Here is an 8,840-nt window from a genome sequence, read left to right on the forward strand (position 1 = left end):
TGGGTGGCTGGTGTGCAAAATGGAAATGCCACACTGGCGCAGTAAAGGGTGGTCTTCTAAGATTGGTACTGTCGGAACTTCACTCGGCAGCTAGCTGTGCTAAAGCTGACCTGAGAGTGCGTCATGCTAACAATGGGTGCCCAAAATGGTTTTCCATTGCTAACATTAATCGAAAAAAAGAAAAGCCCTCTGATTGTGAGGTTCAGAGCGTTTAGGGGTAATAATGAAAGAATGTGACATCACGATCATCTGCTGAGAAAATAGTTGCTAAAAATCTCTTCCGAGAGATAACATTTGAGGGGACGGCCATCTTTGATTCGGCACCATTAATCCAAGAGGTGTTGTAATCTAATTGCAAATCATTTGGAGGGGTATCATTTTCATTATGGGAAGGAAGACAAGCCAGAAATGCAATGTAAGCAATGCCGTGACGCTCATGTTACCTAATGATTCATTTGGTGGAATTTATGTAATTGCATCAGAACACAGGGGTGGGGGGGGGGAGATGGGAGAGAAATTCTCAACAAAAAATGGGGTGGGGGTGCCTGCTTTTCTTCAGTATTAGTGACTCACTAACAAAAATGCATTCTCAGAAATCCCACGTTTCAAAGCTTTGTGTCCCAAGGTTTCCTTAGTGGGCCATTAATTACAAAGAAAAGCAGGTATTCTCCCATTTTGAGAGGAAATTTCCCACTCAAACAGTTTTGATTAAGGCATCCTTTAATATACAAATGTGTACTGGTGTCAATATCAGGTATTTAAACAGTAAGCTCCGCCTAATGATTGTATTGCCTCAGTGTGTTCCACAAACCCCTGATTTTGTAGCTTTGAGGCTATTTTGAAGTCCATAATTGGTAATTTATTAAAATAACAAGATCAGACTAGTGTGCCTAAATCCACAATAGACTCTCATACTTTAGGAAAGTTAAATGTGGAATCATTGACACCCTTAAATAGAGCAACGACTATTCACTATGCTGTAATTGTCTATCCCCTTCCTCCAGTATTAAACCTTTTTTTCCTACACTTTGGCTGTAACCTACTGGGTAATTTTAATTTAAATGTCATTACAATAATTCTTTTACTGACCTGTTTCTGAACAAACGGCTTCCCTGAACGGTTTGATTCTGAATTCAGTACAGTCTTCCCTCATTATAGCACCAGTCTCGCTTACCAACCCTTCCCCCTACCCTATTAAAAAATGCAGGAGATGGATTTCTCCCATTTAGTTTCCTTTAATATACTCCACATGCTAACACAGAACTAACTGCCATTCTGCACTGATTTCTCCCTCAGCTCATGATACTAAATGCCACTGGGCCACCTGCACTGTGATGGTAAACAATCTACATTGAACTGTATCTAGGTTTTCCTACTGCTGCTTTAGGAAAACTGCTAGAGATCATAATAAAGGATAAAATTAGTGAACACTTAGAAAGGTACGGGCTAATTGAGGACAATCAACACAGATCTGTAAAAGGCAGGTCATGCTTGACTAATTTAATTCTTTTGAGGAAATTACCGAGTGTATAGACGGGAAATGTAGTGGAGGTGATATATTTGGACTTTCAAAAAGCATTTGATAAAGTGCCACATGAAAGATTTGTTGTGAAGAGTAAGGCCTATGGTATTAAAGGTAAAGTGGTGGGATGGATAGAGGGATGGCTCATGGATAGAAAGCAGAGCGTAGAAGTAATTGGATTTCATGTAGTTAGTGGGGTGCCCCGGGGATCTGTGTTGGGCAGCACGGTGGCATAGTGGTTAGCACTGTTGCCTCACAGCGCCAGGGACCCGGGTTCGAATCCGGCCTCGGGTGACTGTCTGTGTGGAGTTTGCACATTCTCCCCGTGTTTGCGTGGGTTTCCTCCGGGTGCTCCGGTTTCCTCCCACAGTCCAAAGATGTGCGGGTTAGGTTGATTGGCTATGAAAATTGACCCTTAGTGTTAGGGGGATTAAATACATGGGGTTACAGGGATAGGGTGGGATATGTGTTGGTGTAGGGGTTACGGGGATCGGGTGGGATATGTGTCGGTGCAGGCTCGATGGGCCGAAATGGCCTCTATCTGCACTGTGGGGTTTCTGTGATTCTGTGATTCTCTTGTTCTCCATATGCATAAATGATTTGGACATGGCCACAGAGGGACCAACATCAAAATCTGATGATACCAAATTAGGGGACATAGCAAGCTGTGAGGAATAATGTACTCTTTGTGATATTTTTCCTGGATTGTTTTTTAACCAGCTTAGCTCAAAATATGTCCCTTTATTCTAGATTCCCCCACTAAAGGGAAACATCATTCCCTCTATCTATCATGTCAATTCCCTTCATTGTTTTAAACACTTTCATTATTTTAAACATGCTGTAACATCCTTATCTCCAGGGGATATAACCCAAGTTTATCGAGTCACTCATCATAACTCAGTCCTTTCATCTCAGGTATTATCATGGTGAATCATTGTTGGACTTTCTCCAAGAGCAGTACATCCTTCCTAAGGTGTACTCCCTGAACAGAACACAATATTCCAAATGAGATCTGACCAGCACACTATAACTGCAGTAGTACCTCCTTGCTTTTATATTCCAAACCTCTTGTGATGCAGCCCAGCAACCCATTTGTCTTTTTGCAGCTGTGAGCAAGTTTTTAATGACTACCTGGATACCTAAATATCTTTGTTCATCTATCCCCTCTGGAGCTCCACCATTTAGATTTTACTCCCATTCTTGCATCCAAAGTGTACTACTTCACACTTTGTTACATCTGCCATTGATCTGCCCAAGCGCACAATTTGTGTCCTTTTGCGATTTTCTCCTCTTCACAATTCACTATACCTTCTAGCCCAGTGTCATCTGAACATTTAGATGTGCTCTCCTCGATTCCAAAATCCAGGTCAACATTTGAAAAGCCCAGCCCTCGGCACTGATTTACTGCTTGCCAACACTCTGTCTTCTAGCTCCCAACCAGTTTCTTATCCATACAACAAGGCTATCTCCAATTCCATGCACACCAGTTTTAGCTAGCAACGTCTTGTGCAGAACCTTCCAAAAACCCAGGTGTAGAACATCCATTGATGCTCCTCCAGCCCCCACCTCAGTAGCTCTGTCAAAGGACTCTAATGGTTAGTTAGTCATGAGCTACCTTTCACAAAACTATGCTTACTTACCCTAATTAGCTTATCTCCTTCTATTACTTATTTATTCTATGCCTGCTGATGGATTCTAGTAATTCTACCACTACTGATGGTAACTGAGTAGTGGGATTCTAGGTTTTCTATATAGGGGCACTGAATACAAAACTAAGGAGGCAATAGTGAATGTTGACGAGATATTGGGGAGGCTGAAATTGCAGGAGTGTGCAGTTTTGGACACCCCATTATAGGAATGATATTGGAGCAATGGAAAAGTTGCAATATAGATTCACTATGATGATACCAGGGCTGAAAAGATATAGTTGTCATTGACTTGAAGAACTAGCTCTGTATTCACTGGAACACAGAGGTTAAGGAGAGATCTTATAAAACTTATGAAAGGATTTGAGAGGGCAAATAGTGAAAGATTATTTCCATTGCTTGCCTTATGATTAGAAGCATAAAAGGGAGGTTAGAAGAATTTTTCCATGCAAAGCGTTATCAGAATATGGAAGGCAGTACCACAAGTGGGTATTGAAGCTGAGTCAGTCATGATATTTGAGAAAATTAAACATTTGAAGAAAATTGTTAAAACGGGTAAAGGGCTAGCACAGGTATGATGGACCAAGTGGCCTCCTTCTGTACTGAAATTGCAATGATTCCATGAATGCTGTAAGGAACAGAAACAGCCATACGCCATTAATTTGTCTGAGTTCACCTGATCCTCCGCTACAACTTTGGTGCAAATAGCGAAGAAACGGCATAAACGCCGTTTACGGCATTTCTCCGGGTTTTACGCGGATTTTCCGCTGAATTTCCAGCGGACGATCGGGAGAATCCCTGCTGAAATGCACCCCCACCCCCCCCCCCCCCCTACTGTTTAAAATCTACCCTGTGGACCAATCCCTTCGTAATCCCATCCTATTTTTATGCTGCCAAAAGCATTGTTCCAATGACTGGTAGTATAACGAGGGAACATTGAGTGTGTGTGAGCGTGTGTAAAAGTTGATCAGATTGCATATCTTGTGATGATCCCATGCACAGAACATTACTGTGTATTGGATATTGTGTGCTGCCACAAACTCCAGTCCAGAATGACAAGTGGCCCTATTCACATGAATGTGATAGTTACATTTAACTTGTTTTGAATTTACTCATTTTGGATCAGCTTGTCTATTTTTTTCATCTATTTAAAATTTATTGCAATTTGTTGGCTTGTCCTGAATTTTCGGGCGACAATTCAGGAAATGATTGTGCTATCTGATTTGCACAAAACACAAAGACAAATGAATTTTCAGGTATTTAGAGACCTTGTACAGATGATCAAAGAGCCCAAATTCTGATGGTCCCGGAATGCTGGACTGACTTCTGCCAATATCAGTCGCCTGGATGTAACCCAACATGCAATTCCTCGGTTGTGTAAGTTAACCCATTGTTTTGGCACAATGTTACTTAAACTTCTAATTCTGTTACCAAGCTGTAGAATAATCCTGTCGGAATTCACAAACCTGGTGAAGAAACAAACAAATCACAAGAGGAACAGAAAGTCAATCTCCAGCAACTCCACATAAATGGCTCCACTGTAGACGGAGTGTGTTGAATATATCAGAGATGAAGTTCAGTCCCACTGGTTTTTCATTGCTAATTCTTATAATGTGAGCTGTATGTTGTCGCTCTGCTGATTCTAACAGCATTAGAATTCTGGGCTGCTGGCACATCCGTGCTATATTATAACAAGGGCGAGAATCACTTGGTGACAAGATCTCTGTTCATTTGAAATTAATGGTATGTCAGTTGCAGGAGCATTAAGGGGAGTGTTAAGCTGCGGGTAAATAATTACAATATGCAGCAACCTCTCTTTCTCCTGCCCCCATCCACTAATGTGGGAAGAGGTTTTGAAATACTTCCCATTTTGTGAGGCGAGATTCTCAGTCTATTCTCCAACAAGCAGTGTTCAAAAGATCCACTATGTTGGATGCCTCTAACACAAAAGACCTGCACAAGTCTTGTATCTAGCACCTAGAAGGACAAGAACATCCGGTGCATGAGAACACCGCCACCTCCAAGTTCCCCTCCAAGTCACACACCATCCCGACTTGGAAGTATATCGCCGATCCTTCATCGTCGCTGGGTCAAAATCCTGGCACTCCCTCCCTAACAGCACTGTGGGAGCACCTTCACCACATGGACTGCAGCGGTTCAAGAAGGCGGCTCACCACCACCTTCTCAAGGGCAATTAGGGATGGGCAATAAATACTGGCCTTGCCAGCAACGCCCACATCCCGAGAATGAATAAAAAAATCTGATGAGTCCGTCTCTAGTTGTGTGCATACTTCTCAGTCCCGGATGACGATCCCAACACAATTGCCGCTGAGAAGTTCAGTAGTGTCTTTTAACCAGCACTTGAGCTTCTCAGTAGTACTCTAGGAGACATTAAAATCTCTTTTAAAATAGTTGTTGCAAGAGAGGGCTTTCCACATACTCGCTAGAATAATGTCACCGTTTAATTTTCAGAGAAGTGTTTTGGTATTTAAATATTATAAAAGCATGCGAAGATTGGTAGGGATGTGTTGCAACAATCTAACACACAAGGTTCAGAAGACATCATCAACCATAAGACCACAAAAGCATCTTATGAACATTTTTTGAACCCTAACAGTGTGTTATATCTTTGAACACACGCACAAAGCTTTTTTTTCCCTCCCTCTTTTCCAGTTATCCTGCTGGACTTCTATTATTGCTCTTTCCTCCCTCCCCCGCACCCCCCCCCCCCCCCCCACCCCCCAATCACTACGGATCATTCTATTCTGGTTGCTAAGTGCTGCTCTGCAGGTTTGCCCTATGTAACCGGATGGGGGGACTTTACAAGGTCACGATGCTAGACCAGGGTTGTAAATTGTGGCAGCTGACAGGAAGAGTGTTTTACTGAATACTTGTCACACATTTACTCTGTTATACTCTTGTAGATATTATATATACACATCATTGTACATGTCACTTTCAACTGAGACAATATGGATACGATTATTGTTATGGAAAATTTCAAGGGGCACAAGTGGGCACTTTGGTGAGTTTTGGGGCAAGTCAAGGAGAGACTGTTGTAAAACTCTGCTAAAGATCCGTCACTTTTGTCGCCAAGGTGAGTTTATGCTGCAACAAATACTTGCTGCAGTACAAACTTTCACAATTCAAACTTTTGTTTTCTCGTTAATACTTCAAATATTTATTGGGGACTGTACTGGTATTTGGGGGGGGGGGGTGGCTGTATTGCCAAGTTCTCTCTCCAGCTCTCTTTCATTTTCTGTCGCTGTCTCTTTTGAGCGCTCTCTCTGTCTCTCCCTCTCTTTTGCTGTCTGAACTGCATTCACTACAGGATGAACTTCGCAATGTAGAGAGTTGTGGCTCTATCCATCCTGCTTTCCTGGCTGAAGGCTGATTGAGGAGGAGACGTGAGATTTTGAAGAAGGAAAAGTGAAAAAAAATTGGGGGGGGGGAATGTAAAAAAGGAAGGGAAGCCTGGGGTGTTAACCAATTAATATTAGGCTTGCCTTGGAAACTAGAATTGAAGTTGGTCTGGCTGAAATTTCCACAACTTCCCAGATTTATTTATGTAAGTGTTTACAATTAAATTAAATGTTAGTGTGATATACATCATGACCTGCATGACTGTCTGTGGTCTCTTTAGATCATTTAAAAATTAAAATAATTTTGATATTTCAATAATTTTATGAAGTCCTTTTGTTCATTACAAATTTGCTTTCTTACTGAAAATATTTCTATGTAGCTCGAAATATTATAGTTGAACATGAATTCCTGTTGCGTGTATATGACTGAGCTGTCTAATAAAGCCACTGTTCCTTATAGTAAAATCTTACTTTCTGCACTTATTTGAATGTCCTTTTGTTTGGATTCTTTTTTTGGATGCTTTCTACTCTTTATGAGCAGTTGTCTACTGTCTCTCGTCCTATTCAATGTCTTTATCAATGATGTACTGGATGGCATCGTAAGGGACCGTCTCATAATATCTGCAAATATCGTGCTGCTCCTTCTCACAGGTAGGGTGGTGTTGCTGGCAGACTCACCTGGGCAGTCTACCCACCGTCTTGAAAAATGGGCTGACCAGTTGTCTATGATTTGAAAAAGCTCCAAGTGCTGGAAACCTGCAATAAAAACAGAATGTAATGGAAATACACAGCACATTCGTCAGCATCTGATAGGTTAACATTTCAGGTGTAGATCCTTCATCGTACTCAGTCTATCCTGATATATATATATATATCAGAATATAATATGTGTATATCAGAATATAATAGACATGTATAAATCATAATATATAACAGACACATATATGTATATGTCAGAATATATAATAGAGATCTATATACATATACACACACATATAAATGATTGCCAACATTCAAAAAACCAAGTCTAGATTGGTGAGCCAGAGGGTAGCTTGGTGTAAGCCTGAGATGCTGCCTGCCAACCAACAATGCGGTCCATAGTTTGCAACTGGTGCTCATAGTTATACTGTGTGTTGTCTCTCATCTTTCTAAGAGGTGTAAGAAATGACCGCATCTGCCGTGTGATGTTCTGAAATGGTTCAATAAGGACCTTTGTTTCTGGGGTAGGTTGAAGCCTGGGAGTTTTTTTTGTGGGGTCGGCCATCGGATGTTTGTTTGGAACATTAGCATCGTCCCAGAATTGAATGAGGACGCTTTAATTGCATTAGCCTGATACCCGAAAAAAAGGCTTGCAAGATTTCAGGTGTGTCTTTGGAAGATTCTGGAGGTCCTCATAAATTGGTAAGTTCAGGTTGGCCATGGTTTGATTGTGCTCATGTCTGGCTTTCTGGATTTTAGGTGGGGGTTGTTATGTGGTCCAGTTATGATTCTCCTCGCGGCATTAAGCTGGGAGTCCAAAGATTTGGGATGCGAGCTGCCCACCCAGCCTGGCGCGCAATATTCAGCAGCTGAGTATCCCCGTGTTAGAAATTGTCTTTGAAGTGTGTGCGAATCGGCACCCCATGTTGTGTCCGCGGGATTTCCAAAGCGGTGTTCCTTCGCTTTTACTCCACCCACCCCCCCCAGTCTTTTCCAGATGAACTTCAAAAAGAAAGATTCTGGCCAAGGTTGCACCCAAGTATTTCAGATCGGGCTCACTTCAGACCCGTTGGCCGCAAAGGGGTGGCATTAAGTGGTTCCTTGGTGGCTCTGTTGTTTAGGTGAAAAGCTGTTACCACATTTCTGGAGGCATTGGAGGCAGAGCTGCCAGCATTGAAAGCATTCCCGCCATTAACGTCAGGTAGATCGAGAAGGTCTTGCCTATGGCGGTGAGATATTTCCTTGTGTTCCAAGGGCGATGCCGTCAGTATAAATCAACGTACGCAAAATTGTGCGAGGTAAGTCACTAATGTAGATGTTGAATAGTGAAGGAGGCACGAGTCCCATGGGGTTTGATGAGCCTTGATGTCTTGAGCAATCGCCCATATCTCCATACAGCGTCTTAGGCAGTGAATAAGCTCCCGTTGTCACTGCCTTATTCAATAACGGCGAGAACCTGCTCACAACCAATTTTGTCCCGGTCTGAAACCGACCTGTTCTTTGGCACCATAGCCTCAAAGATAGGAATGAAGACGGGCCAGTCAAACCCGCTCCATTAACTTACAAGTTGTGGGCAAGAGTGCTATTGGGTGATATTTGCTGGTACCCTGT

This window comes from Somniosus microcephalus, chromosome 33 (genome assembly GCF_052327205.1).
Source record: "Somniosus microcephalus isolate GS21.2 chromosome 33, FLI_Smic_1.0, whole genome shotgun sequence".
NCBI lineage: Eukaryota > Metazoa > Chordata > Chondrichthyes > Squaliformes > Somniosidae > Somniosus > Somniosus microcephalus.